General features: G+C 42.5%; 1 long non-coding RNA gene across 2 annotated transcripts; it reads left to right on the forward strand.

Annotated features, from left to right (window-relative positions):
- Nucleotides 1-8,935: 8,935 nt before the first annotated feature.
- On the forward strand, nucleotides 8,936-13,068 carry LOC123078862 (uncharacterized). Of its 2 annotated transcripts, XR_006437750.1 has the most exons (4): nucleotides 8,936-9,402; nucleotides 10,452-12,070; nucleotides 12,197-12,306; nucleotides 12,401-13,068. It is a non-coding gene; the product is annotated as an uncharacterized lncRNA (long non-coding RNA). The 2 variants fall into 2 exon arrangements; XR_006437749.1 differs by having other exon boundaries at nucleotides 8,939-12,070.
- The last annotated feature ends 3,396 nt before the right edge of the window (nucleotides 13,069-16,464 follow it).

The raw sequence follows: 16,464 nt of genomic DNA on the forward strand, positions 1-16,464 counted from the left end.
ATGCCTTTATCGAATGCGAGAAGTGAATGAAAGGTTATGCATTGGAGAAGTGGGAGTTGACCATGAACTTTGTGTTCATGCCCATGGACACGATGTAGATCCTATCGTCTAGTATCTGTGTATTGATCCTTTTGCAATCGTGGTTCCGACCATGTTCTCCTTTAAATACCATTTCTCGTACAAGTTTAAGCACTTGTCTTATGTAAGGGCAATACCCCAGTCCAACCTCTACTTTGGTTTGTCGTCGAGAATTACCCCCCTGGTATCTCGATATTATCACGGAACTGCATAACTTCTTATGAGTTCTCCATCAAGTATTACATTCTCATTGATTCCAATTTTTCACGGGCTCCGAGTTGTTAGAACCCCTCAAGGACACCGATAAGTGAATCAATTCCACACTCCGATTCAATAACTCTAAGTAATTTTCGTTGCTTATGAGTTTAATAATCATTTAAGTCATTCCTAGCCGGATCGGCTATATCCTTAGCGTGCTAAATTTTAACTGTGCTACCTGGTTCTTAACCGTGGAGCACAACTTTCGATGATGAGCTAAGCTTATGTCGATCTTCCTCATCTTATCGTTTCACCTCCAACAACAAGCTTGGTTTGGAGTTTGTGTCGTACCCTTGGTTCCAATAACTTTTCGCTTCACCATTCCTTTGACTTGATGTCATTGCCGATCGATTACATCTTCAAGAAACCTCTCGACAAGTGTGTCGTGATCATCGTCAACATTTTAACTTCTTCCAAGATATCAATTGAATTCATGATGAGAAATTCCATGCTTGTCCCTCGATGATCTGTGTTGTCATCGACCACATCCATGCCTTCCTTTCAAACACAGACTTGGTCTTGTTTGAATGAACTTTAAGTTCCTTGCTATCCAGCAATTGTTCTTCTTTACCTTGGAACATTAACATCTCTTTTGTCCTCAATGTTGTGAGAATTTCACCACCTCTTAAGAAATCTTGGTATGGTGATACTTCTCACCATCACCATTCCTTCTTGGGTCCTCGTGTTGATTCCAACCGGGGTACCAACGAGTGAGCGGTGCTGTTTGGATCCCGCCCTTCTAGCAACCCTATTGCTTTGAAGTTAATGGTCGGCCGTTCATTCTTAGACTATTGATTATTGAATCACCATTCCGACGTTGGTCCTGCAACCCAGCCCATATTTCGGGTGCACATTTCAAACAATGTTTAATTGTGTATGTCTCCCTCGAGCATACATCATTATACCATTTGATCTGACAAATGTTATCTCCTTGTTCACATAGTTGTGGAAATCCATCTTTTGGAAATCTCAATGGATTGTCACTGAGTCAATCAGTCACCTCCTCACCTCTCCTTGATTTAATGATGAACCCTTGTTCGGAACTTGCTTCCATAGTTCATTTCCCGAGAATCTTACAATGTCATCTCGTCAAATTGTGCCGCACCTTCTCTTCTTAGGCATCCTAAGTCTGAGGTATCCTCACACCAATCATAACTGAATCTCGGTCAGATATGATGGTTGGAACATATTTCCAAGAGTTATAACATTGGTCTTTATATGACCCGGTAAGGTGATGTCGTGCCTAGCACACCTGGCCGGAGGACCTATTGTTACCATTTCCTTTTAGCAAGGCTATCCTTTTCTTCCATGAGGAAATTGTAAGGCTTATTCTACAAGCGGTTCCCGATGGACCCTTTTTGTTTCTAAAGTCTGATCTTCACCTGATAACCATGTCAAGGCTATCTCGATGCATGTTTGTGGTACTCCGATTTTCAACAGGAAGATTTGAAGCCCAATGCTAAATGTTTCCTGCTCAATTATCCAAACACCGTTGTATGGGTAATGTCATGAAATTTCTCCCCCCTACCTAAAGAGTTTTCTACATTATATCCTGTCATGGATATCATGCTCAGCTTGTCCTTGGGAAGGATATACCCTTGAAATATGTGTTTAAACACATTTTCCTTTCCATTGTTCTATTTAAATCTGATAATCATATCTTCCTTTCCATTGTTTGGTTTAACCTTTCTTATGATATATATGATCTGAGCAGTAATAAGTCACTGCTTTTGTAAGCACCTCGGTGTACGACTTTGTCAGTAAGAACCTGTTACTATGGTTGATGATATTCCGGTAACCACCAATGGACGAGAACTTTGCCTATTGGTTCGCCTCGTTTCGGTGAGCAGGAAAATGGTTCTCTTCGTCCCTCGCCCTTGGTACCGATGTTGTTGCCGACATAAAAGACAGGCTATCCTCTGACATGCCTTGCTATCATGATCGTGCAAGATGTCACCGCCCTTCCTACTTTTAACCCACATGGTGGGCCCATAACCCACAGTTCCACATGATCGAAACCTGACTCTCTTGTAGATCCTATTGCCAAAGATATTCCTTGAGCTTGGCTTCGTATGCAACTCACGAGCCACATTCCTAGTGATCTATTCTAGTATCAGGCGCAATACTATTTCTCGTTGCTCTGGACCCATTTCACACTTTGTTCAGGCATCGAACGATTGTCTACCCGCTTAAACTTCTCATGGTACCTTCTTACTAGCTCTCGATAACTTCTTAAGTTTCAATACGAGAGTTACTTTCCGCCACCTTCCCCGATGTTATTGACCAGTTAGTCAACCTTGCAGAGGTCTGTTCTTTCGGAATAACCACCCTTATTCTTTTGTAAGTACGATGGAGTTCCCGAAGAAAGGATGCCGACTTCATCGTGATGATCTGAAGCAGAGAAATAAGGACATCAACGAAGCGGGTCAACTACTTCAGGGAGAGCAAAAATGAATGAGAAGATCCATTAGGATGTCGTAACCAAATCTTCCCCCCTTGCTCTACCCCTTAAATCTCGGGACGAGATTTCTTGTAGTGGAGGAGTTTTGTAACGCCCGGATAATCAAGCTACAGCGAACCTCTGCTAATGATGCCACGCCACTTCCATTACTGTTGCTAATCTCACGTTAGTTCGAAACCGATTTAAATTCAAAGTCAAAATCAAGCAATCAATAAAAGTTTTCAAATATTAAAACTAAAATGTTCATCATGTGGCAAATAATCCCTAACTAGTTTTGGTGGTGGAACCAACCTTTTACAAAGTGTTTAAATGCCCTAAACTAATTAAAAACATCGGCTAACATAATAATTTAGTTGCTTTTGAAAATATAAAAATATTAAACTAATTTATTTTGGGTCCAACTAGGTTTGGCAGTGGCCTATTTTGATGATACTAATTTAGGTGCTAACTTGGTATTTTAAAGAAACTAAAATAATTAGGAACTAAAGAAAAAATAAAAAAAAATAAAAAAAGGGTAAAGTAAAATAAAAATAAAACATAACAAATAAAAGGCCAAAAGGCCCCCCCTCCTACCGGGCCTCGGCCCAGCCACATGCAGGCCGGCCCATCCCCACTCCCTTAACCCCCTGGTGCCGAAACCCTAGACACCGACACCCCCACTCCCCCCACTCGCCCCCACTCTCCCTCCCCCCGATCCCCTCCTGAATCGTGGATCGGGATCGAACCCCGACGCCCTCCGCCTCGCTCCCTCGTCTCTCTCCCTGCCCGATCTGGGTCGGCGCAGCCCCCTCGATCCCATCTCCCCGCCGGACGCCGTCGTCGCGCTCCCCCCAGACGTCGTTGTCACCACCACCCCGTCGCCGCCTCGTCCCGCCACTCCATCGCCGGGCCGTCCCACATCGCCGGACGTCCCCGTCCTCCACCTCGAGCACCGCTGCCCCGTGCCCTACGCCCGCAGTGAGCCCCTCATCCTTCCATGTCCCTCGCACATTACGGCGCCGTCCCTGACCGTGCTCCCCGCGCCCATCACCGCACCCTTCCCGTCGTCCGCTCGCGCACATCGCGGACCGCGACCACGCGTCGCCATGGACCTACGGCTGCTCCCTCGCGTGGCCTACGCCCGCGCCTCGCTCGCCTGCCGCGCGAACCGCCCTGACCTTGCCCACCGGCCACCGCGGCTGGTGCCGGCTCCCCTCGTCCCTGTCCGTGGCCGCCTTGGCCGAGGCCAGCCGCCGCTCGGCTCCCCCCATCGTCCCTGACGCCACCATCACACACCGTCGTCTGCCTCCGGCCGCCCTGCTGCCAGTCGGCAGTCGCAGCCCTCCGCGTGCTCCGGCCGGCTACCGCTCGCCGGAGCTCCACGGCGGCGCGCCGGCGCCAGCTCCTACCAGGTGGCCGCAGCGCCCAGTCGGGTGCACCCGCGCGGGGCAGCGCCCATTCGGGCTGTGCCCGACGCCCGACCCGCTATGGCCCTCTGGGCCACTGCCAGACGGGGCCCACGCCCCAGCACATATTATAAAAAAAGAATTAAAATAAATAATAATAAATAAAAAATATAAATAAATAATAAAAATAAAAATAATTAACTTAATTAATTTTGATTAATTAAACTAAACAACCAATTAAGCTAATTAAACATTAGTTACCTAATTAACCTAATTAGCTAATTAAGTAGTCAATGACAGTGGGGCCCACCCCTAATTAATCCTTATTAGGTTAATTAATATGTTTAATTAAAATGTGTCACTGACCAGTGGGACCCACTAGTCAGGTTGACCAGTCAACCCCTGTTGACTGCTGACGTCAGCATGACATCATGCTGATGTCATAAATCCAATTTCGAATTAAATTAATTCTGTTAATTCTAAAAATGAATTAAATCTTTAAAAATTAATATAAAATAATTCGTAACTCGGATGAAAATACTTTGTACATGAAAGTTGCTCAGAACGACGAGACGAATCCAGATACGCAGCCCGTTCGTCCGCCACACACCCCTAGCATATCGAACACGCAACTTTCCCCCTCTGGTTCATCTGTCCGAAAACACGAAACACCGGGGATACTTTCCCGGATGTTTCCCCCCTTCACCGGTATCACCTCATACCGCGTTAGAACACGTCTAGCTCTGCCTGTTGTCCTGTTATGCACTTGCTTGCTATGTATTTACTGTTTCTCCCCCTCTTCTCTTCGGTAGACCCCGTGACAATGCTGATGCACCTGTGGTCGACTACGTCACCGACGACCCCTCCTTCTTGTCTGAGCAACCAGGCAAGCCCCCCCCCTTGATCACCAGATATCGCCTATTCCTTCTCTATACTGCTTGCATTAGAGTAGTGTAGCATGTTACTGCTTTCGGTTAATCCTATACTGATGCATAGCTTGTCATTGTTGCTATAGTTGTTACCCTTACCTGCTATCCTACTGCTTAGTATAGGATGCTAGTGTTTCATCAGCGGCCCTACACTCTTGTCCGTCTGCCATGCTATACTACTGGACCGTGATCACTCCGGGAGGTGATCACGGGTATATACTATATACAATTATACATGACACATGTGGTGACTAAAGTCAGGTCGGCTCGTTGAGTACCCGCAAGTGATTCTGATGAGGGGGCTGAAAGGACAGGTGGCTCCATCCTGGTAGAGGTGGGCCTGGGTTCCTGACGGCCCCCGACTGTTACTTTGTGGCGGAGCGACAGGGCAGGTTGAGACCACCTAGGAGAGAGGTGGGTCTGGCCCTGGTCGGCCTTCATGGATACTAAACACGCTTAACGAGATCTTGGTATTTGATTTGAGTCTGGCCATTTGGTCTATACGCACTAACCATCTACGCGGGAGTAGTTATGGGTATCCCGACGTCGTGGTATCAGCCGAAGCCTTCGTGACGTCAGCGATCGCGCGGCGCGCGCCGGATTGGACTGGAACGCCACTAGGCTAGGTCTGCTTCCGGCCGCGTACGCAACGTGTAGGTGTGCAATGGGCGATGGGCCCAGACCCCTGCGCGCATAGGATTTAGACCGACGTGCCGACCTCTCTGTTGTGCCTAGGCGGGGCTGCGACGTGTTGATCTTCCGAGGCCGGGCATGACCCAGAAAAGTGTGTCCGGCCAAATGGGATCGAGCGTGTTGGGTTATGTGGTGCACCCCTGCAGGGAAGTTTATCTATTCGAATAGCCGTGTCCCTCGGTAAAAGGACGACCCGGAGTTGTACCTTGACCTTATGACAACTAGAACCGGATACTTAATAAAATACACCCTTCCAAGTGCCAGATACAACCCGGTGATCGCTCTCTAACAGGGCGACGAGGAGGGGATCGCCGGGTAGTATTATGCTATGCGATGCTACTTGGAGGACTTCAATCTACTCTCTTCTACATGCTGCAAGATGGAGATGGCCAGAAGCGTAGTCTTCGATAGGATTAGCTATCCCCCTCTTATTCTGGCATTCTGCAGTTCAGCCCACTGATATGCTCCTTTACACATATACCCATGCATATGTAGTGTAGCTCCTTGCTTGCGAGTACTTTGGATGAGTACTCACGGTTGCTTCTCTCCCTCTTTCCCCCCTTTCCTTCTACCTGGTTGTCGCTACCAGATGTTGGAGTCCAGGAGCCAGACGCCACCGTCGACGACGACTCCTACGACACTGGAGGTGCCTACTACTACGTGCAGCCCGCTGACGCCGACCAGGAGTAGTTAGGAGGATCCCAGGCAGGAGGCCTGCGCCTCGTTCGATCTGTATCCCAGTTGGTGCTAGCCTTCTTAAGGCAAACTTGTTTAACTTATGTCTGTACTCAGATATTGTTGCTTCCGCTGACTCGTCTATGATCGAGCACTTGTATTCGAGCCCTCGAGGCCCCTGGCTTGTATTATGATGCTTGTATGACTTATTTATGTTGTAGAGTTGTGTTGTGATATCTTCCCGTGAGTCCCTGATCTTGATCGTACACATTTGCGTGCATGATTAGTGTACGGTCGAATCGGGGGCGTCACACTCTCCCTCGACACTCAGCTGGATCGAGAGTTCGTGGGACGTCACCGAGCCGAACGTGTGCAGATCGCGGAGGTGCCGTACTTTCGGTACTAGGATCGGTCGGATCGTGAAGACGTACCACTACATCAACCGCGTTGTCATAACGCTTCCGCTTTCGGTCTACGACGGTACATGGACAACACTCTCCCCTCTCATTGCCAACCATCCCCCATCACCAATTTCACGATGCTCACCACCGTGAGTGAGTAATTCCATTGTAGGCTTGCTGGTCCGTGATGGGTTGGATGAGATTTACCATGTAATCGAGTTAGTTTTGTTAGGGTTTGATCCCTAGTATCCACTATGTTCTGAGATTGATGTTGCTATGACTTTGCTATGCTTAATGCTTGTCACTAGGGCCCGAGTGCCATGAACTCAGATCTGAACCCTTTATGTTTTCATGAATATATTTGTGTTCTTGATCCAACATTGCAAGTTATAGTCACCTACTACGTGTTATGATCCGACAACCCCGGAGTGACAATAGTCAGGACCACTCCCTGTGATGACCGTAGTTTGAGGAGTTCATGTATTCACTAAGTGCTAATGCTTTGGTCCGGCACTCTATTAAAAGGAGGCTCTTAATATCCCTTAGTTTCCAATAGGACCCCGCTGCCACGGGAGGGTAGGACAAAAGATGTCATGCAAGTTCTTTTCCATAAGCACGTATGACTATATTCGGAATACATGCCTACATTACATTGATGAATTGGAGCTAGTTCTGTGTCACCCTATGTTATAACCGTTGCATGATGAATGCCATCCGACATAATTATCCATCACTGATCCATTGCCTACAAGCTCGTTTCATATTGATCTTTGCTAAGTTACTTTTTCGTTGCCGCTGGTACAATTGCTACGAAACTACTACTGTCACTTTTGCCACTGTTACCGCTACTTCCATACTACTTTGCTACTAAACTAGCAATATGGCCCGCTCGATGCGTGGGCTAGAAATTTATAAAGTTGATTGATGAGGACATATGATTCATTTGTCTAAAGAAAAAGAGGAATTAAAATTGTGGTGCCATTTTTAAATATAAGATTTAGGTGAACAAAGTTTTATCGTTGTTATGTTTTGGTGTTTACCAATATATAAATATATGTGTTATGCATGGTGCACTAACTATTTTTTATGATCAGTTCTGTAGTTGATATTATATTTGTATATTTTTTGTGTTTTTACCATTTTTGCATTGTTTTGTTTTTTCTATAAACACAAATTTAATAGTTCTCGTTGTTTTCGTGTAGGCATTAATGGGTAGATTTGCTAATGCGGTGCCAGATTGTTAGGTATATATAGTGACTATTGTACCGTAAGTGATCTTGTTTTAATTTGGTATAAAAGTTATAGTACATATCCTTTAAGCCATCTTTGGTAGGTATTTCTTTTGATGATCATTTGATTTAGTTAATTTAAGACACATGCGCTTAATCAAAATAGGGTTATTCATAGTCCAGCTAATCATTCTGGGTAGCACCGTTTATTGGCTGCACCGTTTACCAAATTGCGCTTGGAAATTTGTCTTAGCGATCTTAATCCTATTTGAGTGGAATAAAATTCACTTTTTTCTTGGAAAAAATAGACAAGTACACTCAGCTGTACCAATGGTGTCTTGTAGTTTGACGTTAGCATAATTTGCTTTCAGATTGTCCACTTTCTAGAAAAGAAACATCCTCCATTTTATAATTATAAATAACATTGTGCACGCTACTACTCCTTCCGTTCCTAAATATTTGTCTTTCTACAGATTTCAAATTGTGACTACATACGGAACAAAATGAGTGAATCTACACTCTAAAATATGTCTATATACATCCGTATGTGGTGACCATTTGAAATCTCTAGAAAGACAAATATTTAGCAATGGAGGGAGTATATAAGTACATGTACAAAACGTTTTTGGTTTCATAGGTCCCACGATGCTATGTCTTCCTTTTCCCTATTATGTATAGCATTCTCGACTTCTGAATAGAACTTTTTTGTAGAGCATTGTTTTTAAAAAGGTTAAAATTTTCTACTGGTGGAATACAGTCTCACGCAGATGGACCTAGGCACCTAGCTAGCGAACACACATATTCTTTCGTACGCACCCCGAATAAAAAAAATCCTCTTTCCCATTTACACTTTCACACAGCCACATGTTGCTCTTGCCCGATCCTCTTTCTCTCCGCTCACTCCCAGATTGCTGCCACTGGATAGCTCCCATCAGCTTGCTGCATTGATTCGGTGCCCTGAGCTTGCTCGCCTCACTTGCAGCCAGCCCCGCCGCTCGATTCGTTGGGGCGGCCATAGGGTGACCTCCGACGGCGGCTGGTTTGTCTCGTAAACGGCGATGGAGGGGGTAGCAGGGCCAAGGTGGAGCTGCGCAAGGGAGGAGGCGAGATCGTCGATCTGCAAGGTGATGTTACTCTCGGCGTCGGTGCAGGTGATGTGGGCGTGGATTTTGTCTCCCGCAGCGAGCTTTGATCCATCTTTAGTATGATGATGCTGGAGACGTTTTCTGACGCTAGAGCGCCAGCCAGACGCATCCTCCACATCTCCAACATTCTTCGAAGTTCGACCAGCAGGTCCCCATTTTTTCTTTTCCTCACTGAGTCATATATTTATTTATTTTGTAACCATTTCCTTTGTTTTTTGCGATTGAACCATCATAATGTACTTAAGGAAATGCCTGTTAAGTGAACATGTTTCTTCATTTTTCCTTCAAATCTTGCAAAAAACATGTGATTCCTTTTTTAAGAGCTCTATAAGTGTTGAATGACGTAGATAGTAATTAGCGAAATTAGAAAGAATGTAAGTATATGTGTGCGCACATATGATAACTGAATCAGCGGACTTGAGAGCTCGTCGAATTCGGCGGCACTTTTGCGGTCAGCATGTAGGCGATGTGCTAGCTTCTATCCTATGCAAGTGTGAGGTTCATGGGGGCATTGTTGTCCCCAAGTTCTGACCCGGATGCGTCATTGCTGTCCCAAAGTGATGTAGTCCAAAAATTTGCCTTCATCATTGACAGAGGCAGCCCGGCTAGGTCATCGAATATTTTCACCTGCAAGTCCTCCTTCCTCTTATCCGATTGAACTAATATAATCAAATAAGGTAGTGCTTTTTAGCGATTAACGTTTCAGTTTATGGTTTTTATATCATTATGTATACTGGCTGCTCTTGATTTTCTTTTGGCTGACTTATCGTAAAGGTACTAAATGATGATAGTAACTTATGAATGCCAAATACATCTTACAGCGTAGTGTTAATTCGATTATTCCCCATCCACCTTTTCTAGGCTTGGGACTGACATTGGCAGTGTTAGCCCCTCTACCCATATTAATATTTAACAAACTTAAGAAATAATTAGTATATTTATGGTTAGCTATAGTTTCAATACTTTCCAAAGACAAATTAAGATTTAATCAGTAAATATGAAGAGGTTTGATTCCATTGTACATATAAAATATAACAATGTGTCGATGAAGTCACATGATATAGATTATCCATGTTTGGTATTAATGATTTATTTCCACCAAATGTTGATGCATGTTTGCAATACTTCGGTACGGTAGTAGACCATATATGTCCTGCCATATCATGTTAGCGTAGCTAAGTCTGTTTTTATTTTCAGTATTGTTTGCAGTGCAAGGTAAATCGGTGGCTCTCTGAATGGTGGCAAAACAACGTTTCCCTGTTGTCAGCATAGTCCTAAAGATGGCATGCTTTTCGCTCTATTGAAAGTTCTTTCTTCAAAAATTCCACCCCGTCATTCACACTTGTATCTTGGTTTTTCGAAGCCCCAAGTTCCCATACCATTCCTTTCCAATGCCTTGTCCAAGTTTCTGAATTTGCCATCAATTTTAATATTAGTAATGTCTCGTATTGTTGATACTGAAAAGACGAAAAAGTATTTGGGGTTTGCTTCTTTCATGTTTACTTTTTGTTACTTTTAGTAATGTACACTTTTTGTTACTTTTAGTCATGTACATGTACATAACATAAATGAGGTTCATGAATGTCCAGATTTTAGATGTTGATTGTATTTTATTGTTGCTTACCTCATAGTCTCACCAGTCTAGCTGATTAGTGCTTCTTTTTTGTCGATTGTTCTGCAACCCTCATGCTTTGTATTTCTCTTTTCTATGTAGTCTTGCCTCTTTAGTTTTGTCTGTTGAGTTAATTGCCCTCCATAAACATAAATACCAATTAGTAGAAGTAAGATATGGAATTTCATTCATAAGCAATTTATTACTCGTGGTGGTGGTCAATGTACATGATGAACATTTTTACAGGACATAGTTCCTTGTGGTAATGGAACATTTTTTCCCTCAGTATTGGTTTAGACAGAGTGCATGGGTATGTTTTATCATGATTTTCTTGAAAGCATACTTCATAGCTATAGGTAGAACCAAATGTAACATGTTTTTTGTGATTTAATAGAGCAATTTAAATTAGCTGCACTTGAAGATGTGGAAATGCATGGGCGACCGGACTTTATAACCACTTGTTCATGGTAAAATGTGTGCGATATAATTTTAGTACATCAAATCCATTGAGTTAATGAAGGAATATTTTTATGGTCAAAAAAATTGGAGGACAAAGATAGAAGAATTGATGTGCAAAGCATAAGCAAGGTACATAATTTGCTTCATGTATACTATACTACCAGTTGTGCATCATTAGTGGTAAAATTTAGAACCAAATGGATGATGATACACATAAGGGTAAAACTTTGTGAAGATTTTCTTACTTCACGTGGATCAAAGGTTGTTCTTTTGGTGTAGCTGTGTAGTGTGGGACATCCCTATGCATGATTGAAAGCCGTCTATTTTTCTTGTCTCGCAGTTTCATTCTCCTCCTCTTGTGCCTCATTAGAATTGTTGCCTTTTTAGTTGTAACATTCTTGAGATACCACATATAAAAGTTTCACGATTAGTGATGGATCACCTTGTTGGATTGCATATTGGATTTGTTTTAACCACCTTGGCAGGTTTTCTCAAATTCCTTGCTATATGGCCCACCTTTTCTATTTTCATTGATTATTCCTACACAATAGAGAATGCAAATATAAAGTTAAACAGGATTACATCATAATATTATTATAGATTGTCGCAAACCTAGAATTTATGCTTTTTTAGGGCGACGGACGACTATGAAGCTCAATGGCGATGTGCCCACTGGTCTTTGGACAGGGGAGTACCTTGCTCCGCTGCTTGAGACCTGGGCAAGCTGGCCCTGCTTGTCCCAATGGTGGGGCCACCACCACTGATTTAAGATTAATGCTCAAGTTTATGAAGATTCATTATTTTTATTACTTCTCACCTTACAAGTATTTGTTTGTCTTAGAAGTAAAGGAGACCAACTTTCTTTCTGCAGAAATCTTTAATGATAAAGATGATCTTAAGCACCAATCATCACGTGAAGGCACAAATATTGAGTATTTCTTAGTAGCAGCTGGACAAAGCCATCTCTACCTGATTAATGAGGTACTTTTTTTAACAGAATTACTTAGGTACTCAGGCAAAATATTATGTGAAACATCATTTGATCTACAAACTCCAAGTGGATACCATATTGCAGTGCCATTTGCTTCTTAATGGACTTAAGACCTATGGAAGCTATTCCACAACCCCAAATTATAGTTGAGGAGCCCGCTATAATTCTGTGAGATGGTAGTTACTGGAGGCGGTTTGATCTCTCGACGGAGTTGACTACAACCGAGGATAACCAACAGGAGATTTAGGGGTTGGTGACTGATGCAGGAAGACGATGCTGAAGTGCCACTTGTTGGAGGAAGTTGACGTCGAAGTGTTATTTGCCGGAGGAAGATGATGTACCAGCGGTACTCTAAAATCTAGAGGACAATGACGTTTTGGGGTGGTCGAAGCATTGCCTGGTGAAGATATTTCAGGGATAGCTGAGTTGATCACGTTTGCACGATGGAAGGAGAGGCTATTTGGATGCTGAGAGACTTTATCTATGTATAAGCGAACATCAGATTTTGGTTCTATTTGGAGAGATAGTATCTCTATACACTATTGAGAGAGTTTGGTTATGTTCTGAGAGACTTTATCTATGTATAAGCGAACGTCAGGTTTTGGTTCTATTTGGAGAGATAGTATCTCTATACACTATTGAGAGAGTTTGGTTATGTCTTGAGAAATTGTATCTTTGTACAGGATTGTGAGAGGCCAAGAGTTATTTGCAAAAAAAGAAGAAGCGTGAGAGTTTGGTCATTGTACCATGTACGTGCGTGTGTGTGCTGATCAATTTTTTATATTGTGGGGCGTCCGCCTACTTTGCAAAAAAAGAACCTGAGAGTTTGGTCATTCTACCATGTACGTGCGTATGTGTGCTGATAAATTTTTTATATTGTGGGACGTCCGTGTACCATGTACGCGTGAGTGTGCTGTTCAATTTGTTTTTTGAAACTCTGTTTAGTTTCTTTTATTATGCGTAGGGTGTGGGTCCACCTGGTTTACGAAGATCTAATGATTCTAGTTTTTCAATGGAATTAGGCCCACCGAATTAAAGGCCAGATGTTTCTAATTATTGTAGGATTTTCTAGCTAATTATCTTTATTCCGATGATCCCCTCAAGTACTTTTTAATATAAATAGATACTTTGCTGCAGATATTAAGTCTTTCAGTTGTGGTTGAATTGACAACTCAGCTGCTAATACTGAAGAATAATCTTTGACTCCTCTTATGTCGAATCAATAAATTTGGGTTGAATACTCTAGCATCGAAAACTGTTGCTATCCCCTATACTTGTGGGTTATCAAGACCTTTTTCTGGCTCCGTTACCGGGGAGCATAGCTCTATTCTCTAAGTCACTTGGGATTTATATCTGTTGATCACTATGAGGAATTTGAAAGACGAAAGAACCAAGATTTTTCCTCCAACTACGAGGGGAGGTAAGGAACTGCCTTCTAGCTCTGCACTTGGTTCTCCTTTTGTTTTGAGTAAACTTGCAGACACCTACACCTGCTATTGATTCCAATATGTCGCATGTTATTGATGATGCCACTTCTGCTTTGAATGATGCTTATGATACTACTTCTGTGCTTGATAATACTGTGCCACTAGGTAAATTTCTTGATGAACAACTTGCTAGGGTTAGAGAGAATGAAATTACTGAAACTGATGATATTATTGAAGATCATGATTATGATTCTCCCCCTAGATATGAATTGCCTGTCGTTCCTGAAGGTTATGTTATGGATGAAGAAACTGCTAGAGACTTCTTTGCTTGCAATGTAGAGAGGATCTTAAGAAATTGTTTGTTAAGCTGAAAGAAAAATCCTTAAATGCTAGAATGAAATATGATCCCGCTTTTGCTACTTCACCTATCTTTGTTATTGATAAGGATTATGAATTCTCTGTCGATCATGAGTTAATTACTTTGGTTGAATCTGATCATTTTCATGCTTATGAGTCCGAAACTGTTGTGGCGCATCTTACTAAATTAAATGATATAGCCACCCTATTTGCTCATGAGGAAAAAATTCGTTATTACTATATCCTTAAATTATTTCCTTTCTCACTAAAGGGTGATGTTAAGATATGGTTTAATTCTCTTGCTCCTGGTTGTGTGCGTAGTCCCCAGGATATGATTTATTACTTCTCTGCAAAATATTTCCCTGCTCATAAGAAACAAGCCGCTTTAAGGGAAATATATAATTTTGTGCAAATTGAAGGAGAGACTCTCCCACAAGCTTGGGGGAGGCTTCTCCAATTACTTAATGCTTTGCCTGATCATCCTCTCAAGAAAAATGAAATACTTGATATCTTTTATAATGGACTAACCGATGCTTCCAGAGACCACCTGGATAGTTGTGCTGGTTGTGTTTTCAGGGAAAGAACTGTTGAGCAAGCTGAATTGCTATTGAATAATATATTGAGTAATGAAAATGATTGGACACTTCCTGAACCAACTCTGAAGCCAACTCCGAAGAAGAGGGTATTCTACTTCTCAGTCCTGAAGATATGCAAGAGGCAAAGAAATCAATGAAAGAAAAAGGTATTAAAGCTGAAGATGTTAAAAATTTACCGCCTATTGAAGAAATACATGGTCTTGATAACCCGACACAGGTAGTAGAGGTAAACTCTCTCCGTAGATATGATGAAGGTGATATTCCTCATAATAAATCTGCTAGTAAATGCTTGGATGAGTTTGATAATTTTATTGTTAAACAAGAGAATTTCAATGCTTATGTTAGTAGAAAATTGAAACGAAATGCTTACATGCTTGATCACTTGGGTAATTATATGAGTAGAACTGTTAATGATCTTAAGCTTATTAGTAAACATGCTTCCATGGTTACAACCCAAGTAGAACAAGTACTTAAAGCTCAAGATGAATTGATTAGTGAGTTGAATAATAAGAATAATGATAATGCCGTTAGGGTTATGACTAGAGATGGTAAAATGACTCAGGAACCTTTTGTATCCCGAGGGCCATCCTAAGAGAATTGAGCAAGATTCTCATAGGGTTAATACTGATGCACCTAGTCCTAGTAATAAAAAGAAAAAGAAAACTGATAGGACTTTGCATGCTAGTGAACCTGCTATAGATACACCTGAGAATCCCAATGATATTTCTATTTCTGATGCTGAGACACAATCTGGTGATGAACATGAACCTAGTGACAATGTTAATGATGATGTTCATGTTGATGCTCAACCTAGTAACGATAATGATGTAGAGATTGAACCTGCCATTGATCTTGATAACCCGCAATCAAAGAATCAACGTTATGATAAGAGAGACTTCGTTGCTAGGAAACATGGTAAAGAAATAGAACCAGGGGTTCAGAAACCCATGCCCTGTAACATCCCAAATTTCCAATTTGGAATGTTATACATAGGTCATTCATGCATATCATATTTTATTGCATTTCGTTTTTGCGATCCTCGAAATCCTAAGCAACTCAAGGACCCATGGAGAGAGTTGGGGATTTCACCATTTCATATTTGAATTATTATCAAATATCGAAACAAGGATCACTTTGGTTTTAATTAATTTTCTCTCCGAAAATATTTCATATTAAAAATATATGAGAGGAGATAATATGACTTCTCCAAAATAAATGAAATATTGGAGGAAAAATACCAAAATCAAATAATATATTTTATTTGGATTTTATTGCTATTTATTTGAATTAGAAAAAAATATGCATTTTTCAAAATTGCATTTTAGGCCAAAAAAATGTTCACCCTGTTCTAAATATTTTATTTAGACGGTGAAAATTTGTTTTGGTATTTTAAGATTTTTATTTATTTTTCTAGGATTTATTTTTGGCGAATATGTTTAAAAAAATATATATTCCCCGCCGGACCGAACTGGGCCGAGGCCCAATTGGCCCAGCCACCCCGCGCCGCCGTCTCTCTCGCGGAGACCGCGAGCCGCCCGCTGCCGCCCGCCGTGGCTGACTCGACCATGCCTCCCCCGTCCCCTGCCGCAAGCCGCCTCCCTCCCCTCCTTAAAAGCCGACCCAGGGCCCCCCCTGGAGCCCCAAGTCGCCACCCGCCGCCGCCCGCAAGCCGCCGCTGTCGGTGTCAAAACCGGCGGATCTCGGGTAGGGGGTCCCAAACTGTGCGTCTAAGACGGATGGTAACAGGAGGCGGGGGACACGATGTTTA

The sequence above is a fragment of the Triticum aestivum genome, chromosome 3D (genome assembly GCF_018294505.1).
Source record: "Triticum aestivum cultivar Chinese Spring chromosome 3D, IWGSC CS RefSeq v2.1, whole genome shotgun sequence".
Taxonomy (NCBI): Eukaryota; Viridiplantae; Streptophyta; class Magnoliopsida; order Poales; family Poaceae; genus Triticum; species Triticum aestivum.